At 44.7% G+C, this 17,652-nt stretch overlaps 1 protein-coding gene across 7 annotated transcripts in view; it reads left to right on the forward strand.

The window, feature by feature from the left end:
* Window positions 1-17,652, forward strand: part of MYO9A (myosin IXA) — a 168,372-nt gene that overhangs the window by 30,003 nt on the left and 120,717 nt on the right. The window lies entirely within an intron of this gene.

Below are 17,652 nucleotides of genomic sequence, written 5' to 3' on the forward strand. Positions count from 1 at the left end.
AGATGGGAACAACAGGAGCATGGAAATGTTATAACGGGGAAAAAACCTGACCCGAGCAGTTGGGACTTTGTTATGACACTGCTCTGGGATTATCTGCTGAATCCTGATAGCAAAGTTCCAACAGCATTAGCAATGGGAGAAGGCTGTGTTTCTGCCTATAGAATCCTACCTTCTTCCAAAAAAAAAGGAAAAGCAAGGCCAGCAAATGGCTCTCTGCCAAATTTATCAGGGATTGCTTTTCACTCAAGTGTTTCTTAACGCTGGTGATTTCTCAGTGTGAAAATGAGAATTATTGGTAGCCATTCTTTATAGTAATTGAAAAGAGAATGCATTGCATGGTGTATTGATGTATTTATGGAGTTTCTGTGCACTCAACTCCTTCCATTCCTTCCCCAGCTCAATGGCAACTTTCATGGTCCACATTGCATTTTCTAATCATTAGTGTTGATTTGGCTGGTGCAACTGCTTCCCTTATGAGGACTTTTCCTGCATGTTAGAACTGGGCCCTCAGCTTTGCAGATCTGAAACTCTAAAGAAGGATGCAAATCTTCCTTAGTTAACTTGCCTTGAGTTTGCCCTGGAACGTGGTTTTCCTTGAAATTGCCAGCTTTGCTTGTTAGAGTTGTGTTGGTGAAAGCCCACCTGCAGATGGGTGACGTGGGATCAGCCCCACCCTGTCGTGGGCCTTGGAGGGTGCAGGGAGGTGATTTGTTGGCTGTGTCCTCTTCTCTTAAAAGCAAAGGTGGCAGTGACTAAAGCAGAGTGAAACTCATGGGTTTGGGGGGACCTGTTTTGTATTTTGAAAGGGCTTTTTGGGCAGTTGTAAACAAAGGTGTCTGCTCTCTATGCCTGTATCCCGTTAATTAGCCTGAGGACTTGGATCAGCATCACCTGCCAGCAGAAAACTGGGAATCAGAGGAAGGACCAGTGGTTGTTTATGTCTCAGCTAAGGATAAGCAAACAGCTCCATTTTGCAAAGCCAGAAGGTTTTGATTCCTCTTTTCACATCAGGTGGAATGGGCTGAGCTAATTTAATGTGGAGTTAGTGAAGGGTTGAAGGTGTTTGAGATGGGCTTTGCCCTGAAAAGCAGCAAAGCTGCTAAAACTGAAGGTAAAGAAATCAAAAGGGCTTCTTATTTGGGACAGTCTGCAGGAAAATGTGTGTTAATTCTTTTAAATCACCCAGGCAAGAGGACTCCCTGTTCTTACACTCACAGTGCTTCTCCTGGTGTTGTCCAAGAGATTGTCGAGCTGTTTCTTCTTGAAGAGAAAATATCAGAGCAGGCTCCCGTAGTCTGCAATTAATGGTGGTTACTGTGGTGACTCGAGGAGGCGACCACATTAATTTAGGAAAACCAGTATGAAAACTGTTGTATTCCACCTGCAACCCTGTTATTCCACCTCCAGTCCTGTTATTTCTTTGAAACACTTTCATGCTGGTTGGTTTTTGGTGTGCTCATTAACATATCATGTTGGACCAAGGTCACTTTATAGTTTTCTTTAGCAGTGTCAGAGGGAGCATCTCTGTCTAGGTTACATTTGCAGAGGTTGAGAAGGACATCTCCATGAAAGAGGAGGTAGAAGGAAGTTTGGAGAATTGGGGTTTTTTTTGCTTAGATTCTATACCTTTTTTCAGGAATAGGTTGTCCACTTGGGTTGAGAGTGGCAGCACAAATGGTTCACTGGTAATGCTGCTTTGGATGTGGCCTCTCACTTCTTCTGGGGACTGTTCACAGAATGAATCACAGAGTGCTTTGGGTTGGAGGGACCTCAAAGCTCATCCAGTCCCACCCCCTGCCATGGACAAGGACACCTTCCACTGTCCCAGGTTGCTCCAAGCCCCGTCCAACCTGGCCTTGGACACTTCTAGGCATGGGGCAGCCACAGCTTCTCTGGGCAACCTGGGCCAGGGCCTTTCCACCCTGACAGGGAAGAATTCCTTCCTAATTTTTCACCTTCTTTTACTTTAAAAACCACCTTCATACTTTCTCTTCTCAGTTCCCTTTCCATCAGATGAGGTTGCTCGAACCACTCCAGCCTGGCTGGGTTGGTGTGTTGGGTTGAGGTGGAAGGCAGGGATGCCCTCAGTGCACTCACCCACTCAGCCTCTTTGCTTTCCTTTTGCAAGATCCACAGCTGTTTTTAAGGAAAAAAAAGAGATCTGAATCATATCTGTTCTTTTCTTTGCTGTTGGAACAGAAGGTTGCATTCCTTCACTCCAGCAGCTGGATGGCTGCTCTGGGGCTTCTGCTGCTGCCAGGGCTCTTGGAGAAAGTGAGTGTAATCCAGAATTCCTTCTACTCTGCCAGCACCATCCCAAAGAGTTACAAATCAGGCAGGCTGGAAGATAAAGTGGGCCTACTTCTGCTTTTCCTTCCCTTCCTGAAATTCCCTAAGGAAGAGCTCTTCAGAGCAGAGCTTCGGGTTGCGTTACCCTGCAAACCATTTGCAGATTTGACCTTGTGATTTGGGGTTGAAATTTTTCCCTTCTCTGGAAGCTTAAAGGCCAAACTTGTGTATTTTAATTTTTTTTTCCTCTTTTTCTTCATTCCCCTCCAGACACCTCCTTCGATCCCTTTGTTTTTCCTGCACATATCTAGGATTAGATTATATTTAGCTCAGGTTTGTCTTTCAGGAGGCAGCGACATCTTCGTGCTGCAGCTCCTGATTTAGCGAATGGGGCAACTAAGAGCTTACTTGGACCTGTTAATCTCTTCCCCTGCTTGCAAAGTGTCTCTGGTAGGACAAGAACCTCTTGTTCCTGGGAATGCCATTGCTGTCGTGCTCGCACGGAAGTGGAGCAGAATTGACAGTGATTTATTATTTTCTGCAGCTTTGCTGTTTTCCTAATTTACCTGGTTTGAACAGCTTCAGGCTATTGTTTGGGATTTTTTTTTTCCATGAGATTCCTGTGAGCCTTTTCCAAATTAGACTTTTGGGGATGGCTGTCAAGACAAGCTGCTACTGCCATCTAAACACGGTGACATCATCCATAGTTGCACATAGTTTGAGGCATGTACTGAGACCAAGTGTGTCCTTTAAAAGTCCATTTGATGTAAATCCTGTGGATTTTCTTTTTCTTACACTGGAATTTAATAGGAAATTTTTTTTCTAGTGGTACTGGAAATGGTTGGAGTGGTGGATATGGTTGCAATATGCTTTTTTTGGTAATAAATGTTATAAAATATTTACATATTTATATATTATTTCTCATAATTTATATTCCTTAGATATCACACTTATGTTTCCAGTCACAAGGTTCAAATTGGTTTAAAAATAGGTGATTTTTTTTCTCTTTCCCCCATTTTCTTAGAAAGCCCACTTTTTCCTGTGGGAACTTGTTTTTTCAGCAGGGTGTCCCTTGGAGCTGAGCTTTCCAAAACTTTGCACTCTGGCTCTTTAGCTTCAAGACTGAGTTTGTCAAATTCCACTATTTTCTGGGGTTACCCAAGGAAGTGTTGCATGTGCTGCAATTCCATTCTGTTTCTGGTCCACTCTGTGCAGTACCTGGGGGGACAACTTCCTTCCGCTCACCTTGATGCTCCATCAGGAGCCCAGAGGGCTTCACTCTGATGCCGTGTCGGTCACTGGGGTTCACTTCGGTGCCAACCCTGATGTTTAAGGAAGCACTGAGGAAGTGGGATGGTCACGCAAACCCTTTGCTCCAACAGTAGCCCTTCTTTTTGGAGAGAGGAATAGGAGGAGCTTCCCACCAGGGTTCAGTACTGGGATCAGTTCTGTTCAGTGTCTTTGTCACTGCTGTGGACAAGGGGATTGAGTGCACCCTCATAAAGTTTGCAGAAGACACTGGTTTGGGTGGGAGTGTTCATGTGTTGGAGGGCAGGAAGGCTCTGCAGAGGAATCTGGACAGGCTGGATCCACAGGCTGAGGCAAAAGGTGTGAGGGTCAGCAAGGGCAAGTACCAGATCCTGCCCTTGGGTCACAACGACTCCACGGGGCTCCAAGCCTGGGGAAGAGCAGCTGGAAAGGTACCTGGCAGCAAAGGACCTGGGGGTGCTGGTGACAGCTGCTGAACAGGAGCCCAGGTGGCCAAAAAGGCCAATGACATCCTGGCCTGTACCAGCCATAATGTGGCCCCAGGCCCAGAGCAGTGCCTGTCCCTCTGTGCTGGACACGGCGGAGGCCACACCTTGAATCCTGGGGTCAGTTCTGGCCCCTCATGACAAGAGAGACACTGAGGGGCTGGAGTGTGTCCAAAGAAGGGAACGGAGCTGAGGAAGGGGCTGGAGCACCAGGAGCAGCTGAGGGAGCTAGGAGGGCTCAGCCTGGAGAAAAGGAGCACGGTGGGGGTTGGGCTCTGCTCCCAGGGAACAAGGGACAAGATAAGAGGAAACAGCCTCAGGTTGTGCCAGGGGAGATTTAGGTTGGATATTGGGGAAGATTTTTTCACACTGGAAGAGATGTGGATGCCCATCCCTGGAGATGTTCAAGGTCAGGTTGGAGGGGTTGAACAACCCGTTCCCCTGGTGGAATGTGTCCCTGCCCATGGTAGGGCAGTTAAACGAGAGGACTTTTGAATGTCCCTTCCAATCCAAAGGATTCCATGATTCAGCACTGCTCTCCTGGATAACTGTGATTTAGCCACAGGGATATTTTGCTCTATAAGTAGGGAATTCGTTGATGTGGACTTAGGACAGTGTTTGAAGACCTTTTTTTCTCTTTAATTAGATTAGCTAGAAACATCCAGATGAACTTTATATTGGAATCCCAGCTGTTTGCCCAGACTATAACCCTTAGGAGTGAGATGTGGGTGTGTCCCTCTGCACCGATGCAGTCTGTGAGTGTCCTCCTCCATCCTCCCAGGCCACGCTTCAGCTTTCCCGGGGAGCTCGGAAAGCAAGTTCATTTATCACATCTTGGTAATTTTTTTTTTTTTTCAATTCTCAGCAAAAATGCAGAAGTAGGAAATTTCTCACGTGCCCAAAGGTCCCTGGGCAGGTTGGGGATGAGCCCTGATGTAAAGGATTGTTTTATCTGGATTGTTTTCATTTGTCCCTTTCCCAACATCTCGTTTGTCTGGAGGTGCAGCCATGGCAGCTCCACACGCCAAGTGTGTTCTCTGAGCAGCTGTTTATTTACCTCTTCAAACATCCCACTCACATCTCTCAGTTGCTTTAAAACTAAAATAAAATAGCCAAATAGCCAACAAGCCGAGGGAGCTGCCGCTGCCCTTCACTGCTGACGGGTGTCTGCAGCATCTCTGCCGGAAAAAAAAGGGAATTGATTGCTTGAATTGCTTTGGGAAAATTGCAACGAGGGTTTTTTAGAGACGGCACCACTCTTTGCGCTCCCAGGGGGTGGTGGTTTGCATGAGAACCTCAGGAACAGCAACTGGAATTGCTTTGGGATTTCTGGAGCGATGTTGTGCAATCTGCGTGGTTGGCTTGTGCGGGGAAGTCAGGTCTGCAACCTGAAAGTGTAGAGGAACAAAAACCCTTATTTGTTTTTATTTCTTTAATCCTGATCCTTGGGTTGTTGGAGGAGAATGGAGGCAGCACCCCAAAGGGACTGAGTGTTATTCTGTAGGACGTTGTGGTCATGCCCAGCCTCTTCCAGCTGAATCCAGCTCTGGCAGCAGCAGCTGGAGCTCCGGCCCCTGAGAGGTGGGAGTGGGAACGGCCCCGCGCTGCCGGCATTGCAGTGGATGCTGCTGAATGTTTCCAGAGCCAGACAAAGAGCCATTGAGAGGAGGTAAAAAAATCAATTAACTGGAAGGATCAGGCGTGTCCTGGACTTCCAGTGTATTCTAGTGGCACTGGACAACACAGAAATGCAAAGCTCAGTGTGCAGCATCCTCTGCCGCTCCTCCTATGTGTGATTATCCCAGGTAGGATCAGCTCCACTGGTAGATCCCACCCTCTTAACTCCTGTGGAGCCAGGAGAAGGGGATACTCTCTTCTTATAGGAATTATGGTGCCATTGCCTGTGAGGGAAGACATATTTGCAAATGGCTCGTATTCATATTTTTACCTGGAACAGCATTAATAGGCTATAAACTTTGAGTATATTCCTTGTAATCCTATTGCTGCTTGAAACAGTATTAATGGGAGATAAAAATTTCAGTCGATTCATGTTTTTACCCCCTACTTAGAACAGTATTAACCAAATTCCATTAAAATGGCCTTTACAAAAGAAATAGATCCTGTGACTCAGTCACAACGTTCAGTTTCCAACACACTGATTCTCTAAGTCATTAGGTTGTATCCTGTGGCTTTGGAGGTTTTATATCCAAAAACATGGATTTGTATGAAGGGGAGAGGAAAGATTTATTCTTCTGCTCATTACTCCTTTGGATTCTTTTTAACCTCTAACACCTGCTATTCCACTCACTCTCCTCTTTGAGTTTGGGGTAGATGTTGGTGCAACAGCCAGGAGTTTTTCCTGTTGCCTGGAAAGGTTTGAGAGGGAGATTATCCAGCTGATGCCTAATGTGGGAAGAATTTGTGCAGGCAGTGACACAAAGGGCTCCCACAGCAAGGCTCAGGCACCAACTGCTTTTCCCCAGTGCCTGCAAAATGCTGTTATTCTTCATCTGGGGAGAGCTGACACTTTCAGGCTCTGTATCAAATAGCGACTTGTTCATCCCTTTCTCTGACGCTGAATTATTCAATATTTTCACTTCAGACTCTCCCTGCACAGCCAGATGGGCTGTATCAATGGCTGAGTTTAATATTATTATTATTATTCATTATTTGCTATCTTCAGCAAATATTTCTTTACTCCAAAGTCCAGAGTGCTGCTCTTAAATGGCACAAACTGTTTTTTCTTCCCTGAGGTGGGATTTATTATTAAAGCAGGTTTCTACAAAGCTGCTTTTCCTCCACCCTTAAGAATTAGCATCTATTTTGTTTCCAGGAGGGAAATGCTAAATAAACCCTACTCTTGCTGGATGGAGCACTCACCTTACAAGATATCCAGACTTTATGGCCCCCTGAATATCAGGATCTCTGGATATCCAGGCTCTGTAAATATTTATGTATCTGTACAGTGTAATCCTGACTGTGACCCACAGGGACCAAGTGCTCATGCAAACCCAGATGATGCTCAGCATTATGTGGTATTAGAGAACAATTTACTTTCTTTAAAACATTTTTTAAAATATCTTTTTCTGTCCTGTTGCCCCAGTTTTATTTGGGTTTGTAGTAAGCTTTTTTGGTAAAACTTGAATGTCAGTGTGCACATTGAATCGACCATGAAGGAAGGGCTCATTTTCTAAATCCTTATTTTTTCTCTCTCAAATGTATCTCTCAGTATATTTATCAAATACTGTAATGATAATGTAGCACTGATAAATAATGTTTTTGATCAGAGATCGTGCTGTTACTGTGCACTGAGGCTTCCATGAGGACTTAATAACCCAGACAAGGACTTTTTATCCCTAATGTTAATACAGCACTGTGTTTTTCTAGTCACGGAATGAGAAGTTAATGCTGTAGCAGGGATTCTGTTTCTTTCCCCCCGCTCCCTTCTCCCAGTCAAAATACAGATTTTTTTCAGTTTCCAGGACCATTTACTGAGACCCTTTTGACTTTTCTTCGTGGCTGGGGAGCCTGCATTGGATTTGACACGGTGGGTTGGGTGCTGGGGGGGTGCCAGGTGGGTGCTGTGCTACAGCCTGGTCGCCCTTGGTGGGGAGCAGAAGGGCCTGAGAACAAGGAGCCTTTGTTGGACTGGGACTACACCAAGCTCCTAGTGGGGGACAACTGGCAAATTTGGGCTTTTGAACGGTTCCTGCTGTGCCCCTGGGTTTTCCAGGCACAAATTCTCAGCGCTGTCCCCTGAACTGCTTCTGCCCGAGGAGCAAATCCCTCTCCAGACTGCTCCATGACAAGGTGTCAGTGGCTTACTGAGCTCCAGAATTCAAACAAATTGTTTCCCAAGGCAGCAAAGGAAATTTTCTCACTCTGCCCTCTGCGTCTCCAAGCGGGAGAGGTGGCCCCTCCTTATTTACAGCACAGAAATTGCTATTCATAACAGAAAAATTGTTGTTGTCACTTATTTTATACAGTGGAGAGACAATGTGGTTAGTTATGGAAGAGACCACAGTGGATCATCTGGTCCCCCCTCCCTGCTCCAGCACATGGTAGTGTTGGATCATAGGTTGGACTTGACCTCAGAGGTCTTTTCCAGGTCTTTTCCTGTAATTCTGTGATAACCAAGCCCTGCAGTGGTGCAGTGTGTGCATCTTGTTTCCCATCTCTGCTGCAGCATTTTCTCTGTGGTCCCAGTGTCTACAAGATACAAACAGGTTTAACCTCCTGCTTTGACCCAGTGGCTTTGCCAAATTCAACAGGGATCAATCAAAAGAAGTGAGGCAACGTGGGGAGGCAGAGCTGCCCCTACTGGTTCTCCCTCCAAGGTTAAATATTCTGTAGAGGTTCAGTTAAAGCTCATCCTCCCCAAAGCCCACGTTGCACAGGTGTCACTGGGGCTCATGGCAGAGGTTCAGGGTTGGCAAATAAAGTCATTGTTTGCTGTGTCTGCCAAAAGGATCCGCCTGAACGGCACGACCGGACTGGGCCTCGCTTTTCTTCCCTTAATTAAGATGGATGAGGATAAAGGTCCTGGCTGACAGTTGAGCCTGTGGCTTTGTCACAGGGATTGGGGATTTGGACTCTCATGGGCACAGGGAAGATGAAAGGACAGGCGGAACCTGAGGAGTTTGAAGCAGTGGGGACATTTTGCAGATCACTCCTTTTGAGACATAAAAAGCATAAAATCCAAATTATGTCCCGTTTTACATCAGTGTGAGCAACAAGAGTGTTCTCTCCTGGGGTGATTGGTGTCCCCGCATCACTGTTTGGTGTTGGGAAGCACCATTTGTGTTGGAGAGAAGAGCCTTGGGAAGTGATTTCCTCCTGCTTTGCCCACAGGGATGACTGTGCTGGATGAAGGATCCACCTCATCCCATCCCTACCAGGACATTGGGCAGGGAGAGGCTTCCCTGCCAGCCCCACCACTTGCAGGCATCTGGAGCTCAGGGATCTCCCAAATCGATGTTGTCTCCAGCTGGCTGGGGATTTGTGGGGTCAATGGGGCCACCAGTGCCCGACAGGAAAGCCAGAATAGGGGAAAAGTGGGACAATACTGAGTAAGATTCAAAATAATTATGAATTTAGTAAAGTAGAAGACAAATCAGGGTCATTGGCTGTTATGGAAACCATTACTTAGAGAACATACCTATATCTAAAAAGGGAAAGTTCAACAATTTCTGACCGTAATGCAATTAAAAAAAAAAAAAATCTAAATTTTTTTGCCAGCACTGTCCAGATCTGCACTATCCTTAGTTGATAGGAACAAAGGAATGGGATTCCTGTGCTGTGACTTTGTGGTAGAGGTCAAAGATTTACCAAGTGTCCCAAAACAGGCAGATCTACTTATGGTTTTTAACTGGGAGAAAAATCTTGGCCGAGGAGGGAGAGCAAAGGAGAATGAAAGCATGTGGATGAAATGCCCACATCCAAGAGAAAGGCAAAATGTTTATACTTTACTTTGCTTTGTTGTCAAGGAAATTGGAATTTTGGGGGGAGAAATGAGAGATTTGGGCAGCAAAGGTTTGGTGTGGTGGGTCGGGTGGGAGCTGTGTCCTGAGTATTCTGACGTGCTTGGAGAACAAACAAGAAAGAAATACAGGGAAAAACAAAAGGAAAAGAGACAAAGCATATTTAATAACATGAAATCTTTTTTTTTTTTTTTTTTTTTTTTTAAGGAATTACTGATTTCTGGGAGTTCCAGATATTCTAATACAGGCTGGAAGCTGTGAGGGGTAGTGCTGAGCCTCTCCTATGGGAAGTTTGACTGAGGGTTTTCTTCTTATGTCTTACACACATCCCTGGGAAATAGAATTATGCATTAATTAGGGAGATTGTTCTTAAGAGTAGAAAATTCCGTAGTTTTTTTGTGGAGGGGGCTGTGCTGAACCAGAGATTTGGGGTTGTCTCCTTAAAACAACCATCTCTACAAGGCTTGTATCCACTTCTTCATTCGAAGGGAGCTTCGCAAACTTTGGGAATCTGCTTTTATGGTTTAGTTTAAGGCTCTGGAAAGCGTGGAGCTGGAAGTGTTGGAGTTTGTGTCCTGGCTCCGGCCGGGGGCTGGCGATGCCTGAGGAATGTGTGTGAGTTATGAGGCTGAACTCGGGTGTTTCTGGGCCAGAGTGTTCCTGGTATTTGGAGGCCTCTGGGATAGAGGTAACTTTGCCAGCTGTCCATAAATTTCAGCCAGGCTTTTTTACCTTAGTCAGGGAATCCACGCTGAGCTTTCCTCAGGCCGGGATTCATGGTGATCCTGTCCCAGCGCAGTGCCAGGCCCAGCCGTGGGGTTTGTTGGTGTTCCACTGCTCACCCTCTGGGCTGTCGCATTCCCGATCCGGCAGTTCTCTCCGTGCCACCTCATTGCTGGAGCTGGGAATCGGGAGGGAATGGATGTGGACAGTTAGCCTGGGAAAGCCTCTCTGCTTTCCTTGCTCTCTGTGAGCGCTGTGATGGCACCGGGAGTGGCCCCGGAATGCGTATTCCAGGGACAGCAATAATGAGGAATTCGGTTTAATTCCTCTGAAGAGCAGCTGGAGGAAAACTTGAGGTGGAGTTGGGTGAGTTTGGGGACATTTCATACACAGGAACACACAGAAATGGGCATTGCAGGGGACAGAGCCAAGGCCCAAATTGAACAACAACAGCAATAATAACCAACATAACAATAATTATTATTAATATATCCAATAATAATAATAACAATAATAATACATAAATATGAATTGCAGGTGTCATATAAACATTTTAAATAATCATAATAAGTAATAATAACTACTCTATAATATTAGTATATTGTAATAATAATGATGGTGGTGATGGTGATGATAATTCTTCGAATACACACACAAATCTGCATTGCAGGTACCAGATAAAAGTCCAAAATAATAAATGTGTAATAAAGACTATAATAATAATAATAATAATAATAATAATAATAATAATAATAATAATAATAATAATAATAATAATAATAATAATAATAATAATGTCAATATAGTAATAATATATGTAATATAATATTAATTATATGATTGCACACACAAATCTGCATTGCAGGTACCAGATAAAAGTCCAAAATAATAAATACGTAATAATAAAAATAATATATCCTATAATAATAATAAATGTTAATATCTACCATAATAATCATAATACATGTAATATTTTATTAATTCTATGAATGCACACTCAAATCTGCATGGCAGGTGTCACGTAAAAGTCCAAAGTCATACATAAAATAATAATATCTCCTATGTAATGCAATATTAACATAATTATATACACATGCCCAAACAAGTGTGTATTGCAGGTGTCATATAGAAGTCCAAAATAACAGATGTGTAATAATAATTGCTATATTAATATATGTATTGTAATAGTAATATAATGGTGTATATACACCCAGAAAAATCTACGTTGCTGGTGACACATAAAAGTCCAAATTAATATATATTAATATCAATATATATTAATATGTGCTATAATTATTTATGTAATAGTAATATATCTGTATCCATATACATACAGAAAAATCTGCATTGCTGGTGTCATAGAAGTTCCAAATTATATATATGTTAATAATATATATTATAATAGCAATCATAGCAACAACAATAATAATAATGCCACAAAAAAATCTGCATTGAGGGTCTTAAGTAGAATTCCCCAGATAATTAATCAGGTAAAAAGCTTTATTGTAACTTTGTTCTCAAACTCTAACCCAAGTGAACCCTTTGTGCTCTGGAAAAGCACAGCTGGGCTGGGCACCTCAGTTATTTTGGGGAGCGTTTAGCACTGGGAATTTGTGCAGTATGTTAATTAGTGCATCCGTTAATGCAAGGTGAGGAGTATTTATTGTATGTTTTGTCAGATAACTGGAAATGCTGCTCCAGGATTTGGGCACATCACTGGGAGGTGAGATTTATATTTGTTTAGTTGATTGATTCAGTTTTAAAGGAATTCCGGTAAATCCCTTGGAGCAGCAGCTGCTCAGCGCTAGGATGATGATGATGATGATGATCCGGAATTCCCAGCAATGCTGGCAGGGGATGTGTTGCTGCGCAGGGATATTTGTGGAGCAAATACAGCACAAGGCCCATTCTCCCCCTTTTCCTTTCTTTTTTTCCTTGCTAATGGAAACATGGAAGGAGCTGCTCCTGCTTCCTCTTGACTGCCACTGGATGTTTGCTTTAAACCTGTATATCCTATTGGACAAGTTTGGATTAGCACTAAGTGGGGGAATAATGGGGAAAAAATTGTGGGGAGAGCACAGACCTTCCACGTCCTTTGTGAGCTGTGAAATCTGTGTAAGGGTTCACTGTCGTGCTCACCTGCCGCTCCAGCTGCCCGTGCAAGTGGCCAACCTGGTCTAAATTCACCCAGAATTTACTTTTACTCCCCATTTTTGCATTGTGTGGCTGCTTAAAATGATGGATAACCCAAGTCCTGCTGCTCCACTGACGCAGACGAGGATCCACCTTCCTTTCTGCAGCAAAACTTCCCAAACTGCCTCGTGTCCGTGGGCACAAAGTCCTTTGCTTCTTGCATGTTCTCAGCCTAACAAGTGGGCATCCAAGAGCTGTTAAGCCTGGATTAATCCCGGGCTTGGGCTGCTCCAGGGGGGATTACAGAGCGTAATCTTGGCATTAACGCCAGGAGATGGGAACGGAGCTTTCCGAAGTGCTTACACAGCACAAAGGAACGGCGCTGGCGCCTTCGGCCTCGCGTGCTGCTTTGGGCTGTGGGGGACACAACGGAGCCTCCCGGAATTACATCCCAATTGGAATATTTGTAATAACAGAGATGCAGTCTAAATAACCTCCTGCAGAAGGGAATTACGTGGCTAATGAATGGGTGCGACCTGCCTGGTGCTGTGCTGGGTTTTTCTTCCTGGCTTGTGTGGACTTCTCTCTCTCCAACATCTGGTTTTCATCTGCTCCAGGAAAGCCAAATAATTTCAATGAAGCTGAGAAAAAACATACTTTAAAAAAAAATAAAAAAACCCACCAATCAACGATATATTGGTGTTAACCTGGGTTTCTGCTGGGGTTAATAATTGGATTGATCAGGTTATGGACAGAGTGGGTGCTCCCTTGGACAGGTGAGTTGGTGAATTGTCTGACGGACAAGGCAAGTACAGCTGAGTGAGGGCTGAGTGACACATTCTTGTTAAGAACATGAGTTGGGCTTATTCTGAATTTCGGTGCCTCCTCTCAGCAGAGCAGTGAGGCACAGGGGGGATGGGAACAGCCTTGGTTCAGTGGGACTTGCCGTGCTTCCTTCAGGATCAAGGAAGCAGGAATATCTGCGTCACGTTATCCTGCAACAAAGATGGGTTTCCTAAACTGCCAAATACTGGATGTATTGAAAGCAAATAAATACATAATATAAATGGGAACCAGATTAATTAAAAACCTCACTGTATAACATGAGAGATATAAACATCAAAGAAATGTGATACATATGTGAGATACAGAAATATAAAATAAAAATACATTATTTTCTTTATATCTGCCCCTCTAAATCTGAATAAGATTGTCGTTGGGGCTGATTCTAAAGTGCAGCCTAGTGTGGCTCAGCGCCTGCCTAATCACCCCCACACTGACAGCCCCCCCTTGACTAAGTTTTTTAATTGCACTTTATTGATTGTGGGGCTTTTAAAGATGTCTGGGAGCTCTCAGCGAGGCTCGGCGTTTGTGCTGCTCCCGTGGCATCGGCCCCGGCAGCGGGACCTCCAGGAACACTCAAGCTTTTTACTTTCCATTTCAGCTGCAGAACTCTTGAGGGCCATTAGATGGTCTGCCCTCGGTGGGGTTTTGGTGCTGTGAAAGCTTCATTAAGATACAATTACGAGCAAGCAAAATATTTCTGCTTTCATGTATCAATTGCGTCTGTTCAGCGGGAGAAATGGAGCTGGGAGGAGCTTCTGGAATAACTAGGACGTCTCACCTCCTGGCTTAAGGCATAAAAGCAAATATTGAAGGAGCCATAAGTTTGTATTTTGATTTAATGGTTGTAATTTTTAAATTGCTTTACGGTTATCGCATTGTAAGATCTTCACCACTAATTTTTTCCGAAGAGTTTAATTAAGGTTCGAGCTTTCAACTGGAAATTCAAAGAGGAAAATAGGTTTGGACTTACTGTTAAGTAGAAAGTAGAATAGGTTTGAGTTTATGCTTTGAGGATTTATTAAGTTTATGCTTTGAAAGAAGACACTGGAACCAAGGAAGGGGTTGGGTTGGGAGGATTCCCATTTGCTTGACTGGATTCAAACCACAGTTGATTTGACTTCATTCCGATTACCAGATCCACTTGAATTTCTTAGGAGCCCAATTCCTCTGGCCAAGGGTGCCATTGGGGCAGGGCACTTCAGTTGCTCAGAGAGTCTTCAGGAGAAGTTAATGGTGGTTAATTTTTCCTCCTGTTTTCTTCCTTGCCATCAAATCAGCTCAGTTTAATTTTGTGCATCTTACTGGGGTGGTGCCAGGGCTGGGGTGAAGAGGATGAGGAAGGTGAAATTCAGCGAGTCAGGACCTAAATGTGTGGATAATTCCATGGGGGTATTTCCCTACCTCTTTCTCACCTGAGTTATCTTTGATGTGTTTATTTTCTAAAGTGGCACTGGAAGAATTGCAAATGCAGTCATTTGTTTTTAGGCTGGCTCAGGATCTTGATCCAGTTGGTAATAGGATCCCCTATGTATTTGTGCAGAGTATAGGTGGGAACCTCTTAAGGTAACGTTGGTGTTCAGCATCACTTGTTGTCAGACTTTGATTTTTTAGCTCATTAGCACCAATTCCATCCTTTTCTTCCCCCTCTTTTTTTGTACAGTCCCCCATATTGCGGGATTTTTTTTTTCCTCATGCCTTCTTTCGGTTCCTATCTGGGTTTTAATTCTTCCAGTAACTTTAGCCTGGTGAGTTTTCAGTAGCTCCCCCATGTCCTGGATGTCATCCAAGGGGAGCAGGAGCAGTGAAAAGGAGATGAGCAGGGCAAGGCCTTGGGAATTGGATGCCAGAGCCGGGTGACCGAAGCCTTCCTGCTGAAATCTGGCCAGCACGAGGTAGGACAATCATGCTGCTGTTTTCTTCGGGAGTTATAAACAAGAGGATGAGGCTCAGCCAGAGAAAGAAAGGTTTCTTTCTGTGGTTTCCTTTTTGTCAGTGTTTCGGTTTCCTTTGCCACTCTCCTGAGCTGCAGGCAGAGCTGTTTGGAGGGGAAATGCTGTTTGCACACGAGTTTCTTTTTTGAATGGAGTGTTTCATTTGCTGGTTAAGGTCAGTGAAGAAATACATTTAATACCTTCTCTTTAAAGAGTCAAACAAACCCCTGCTTAGCTCCCATTGATGGGCTTTTTCTGAGGATGGTTTATAAAGGTGCTGTGAGTGAGCCAGCAGGAGCAGCATCCCCATCTTTCCCACCGGGATAAACAGATGCACTCCACCAATTCTACATCCTGCATTTTGCAGTGCAAAAAAGAAACAGAATCATAAGAAGATTTAATTAATAAATTCACATCATCCCAAAGATGACCAGATTGGCTGGGCCCCCTCCTTTAACCCCACTTTCCGGGTGACGTGTACTTTATTGTTTCAGGGAGGGATCTTTCAGCCCTACCCCCATAAAATCTTTCCAAAGCCCTCCAGGTGATACTTGTGGAGATATTTAGACTCTGCAGTGACCACTGGAGCGATGGTGTCCTTGGTGTTCTCAGCAGCCTCAGGTTTGGTGGTGTATGATGGGGTTGTTGTCTATCAGCAGGGACTTTAGAGCTCCACATATGGAGTAAAGGCTTTGGAAGTGGTTAATGGAGAAAGTGAGATCTGAATCTCAGACACCTCCCAGTCTGATTCCTCCACATACGTGCACTCGATGAGTTGGATTAAAATCACGTAAGCCATGATCTCTGTAGTTCTGCCTCATGAAGGGAGACCCAAGACATCACAACTGTGGGTTCGGATGTGATTTTGTCTGTTGTTCTTTATGGAGAATGCAAAAATTCCCTGTTGGCTCAGTCGCTGTGCAGTCACATTGACCCCCTGGAAGCCCTGTATCAGTTCAGGCTGATGTTTGTCGTGGCTGCAGAGCTGGGGTTGTGCCTTTGGGCGTGGTTCTGCCCTCAGTCCTGCAGGCAGGGATGCTCCGGTGTTCCATCCTCCATCCCAGAGCAAGTGCTGGAGCGCCAGGAGCTTCTTTCCATGCAAATAATTGCTGGTTCTCCGTTCATTTCTACAAAGCAAGTGTCATTAGTGCTGACCCCCTCTTCATTCTGATGTGCTGCTGGGTGTCAGGTCACCGCTCACTTCCCAGTAATAGCTGGGAACGTGGTTTTATATCGGCAATAAATTATGTATCAGTGCTCAGCACTGGGAGGGGTTGTTTTTCCCCTTCCTTTTCACATCCCTGGGCTCCTCTGCTTAAAGATCCTTTTCTCCCATTGGGTTCAACTGATGAATCTCTTACTAAATTCAGAACATGTACTGTGAATCTGTCCTTGAGTTTGTCTCAGCCTGGCAGAGGAGTTGTACTCAAATCCTGGCTGGGTTTTCCAGCTATTCCGGTTGGGCTGGTTAAAGATACTGTTACATTTGGCTACAAAATTTCCCACCTCTCTCTGTGTCCCTTCGCAGCTCCTTTGATACCAACAACACCTTGTGCTTTTAGCTTATTTACTGTATACTTAGTTACAGAAGAGTTACCAAAGGCTTAAGCGGGCTGTGGTGATTGTTCCGAGGCTGAATGAAGAAATGCTGGTCTGGATTTTACTGTTGTAAAGCTTTTGGGTTTGTTGTAAACCCTTTGTTTAATTACTCCATGATGGAGAGGGAACGTGTCAGCTGAGTGTGGTCAGAGTAGAGGGTGATCAGGGAGGGTTTGTCAGGCTGGGTGGGGGTGAGGAAACAGAAAAGGTGTTACAATATACTAGATGTGATTCTGTGAGTATCTGTGGAGTGCAAAGCACAGTCTCAGGGAAACAGAGGAGAGGGAATTTAAGGAGCGTGTGCTCTCCTACAAAGCTTTGAAATTAATTGGATAACGAAGCCTGGTTTGCCTTTGCTCAGGCAGGCAATGCCCCTGGGAATTTTCCAAGTGGATCTGCTGCATTTCTCCTCTGTCCCTGTGCCGAGTGTCACAGCAGAAACTCCTGCACAGCTCCCAGGGCAGCCAATGGAGCAGCGCCCGCCTGTTCGGGGCAGCTCCCGGCTCTCCCTCCAGCACAGCCCTTCTTTGGAGCACCTTGCACTTTAAATGGATTGCTGCACAGATTTTGTCCTGAGTTCTTCTGCAGAGCAGCAAGGTTTGAAATGCTGATGTTCCCCAAAGTATTGTGCACCAAGACTAAAGAGATGGCAAAGTTAAATGCTGTTAAATGCCTTTGGAGGGTTAATTTATTCTTAGGTGTCCTCAGTGACATGGCATCTTCCTTCCACTTCCCTTCCCTGCTCTCCTCATGTCTGGGAGCACCTCAGGGTCAGTGCTGTGAGATTTGGGAGTCATATTGCAGCTGGTGAGGGGATATCCCAGGAGGAGGTTTAGTGGAGCTCAGATCCTGCTCTAAAAATTGGGCCTGCGCTCCTTCTTCTGCTTTGCTCCATTT

This window comes from Empidonax traillii, unplaced genomic scaffold, assembly GCF_003031625.1.
Source record: "Empidonax traillii isolate 1590-97213 ecotype Southwest subspecies unplaced genomic scaffold, ASM303162v1 scaffold12:size2584012, whole genome shotgun sequence".
Lineage (NCBI taxonomy): Eukaryota > Metazoa > Chordata > Aves > Passeriformes > Tyrannidae > Empidonax > Empidonax traillii.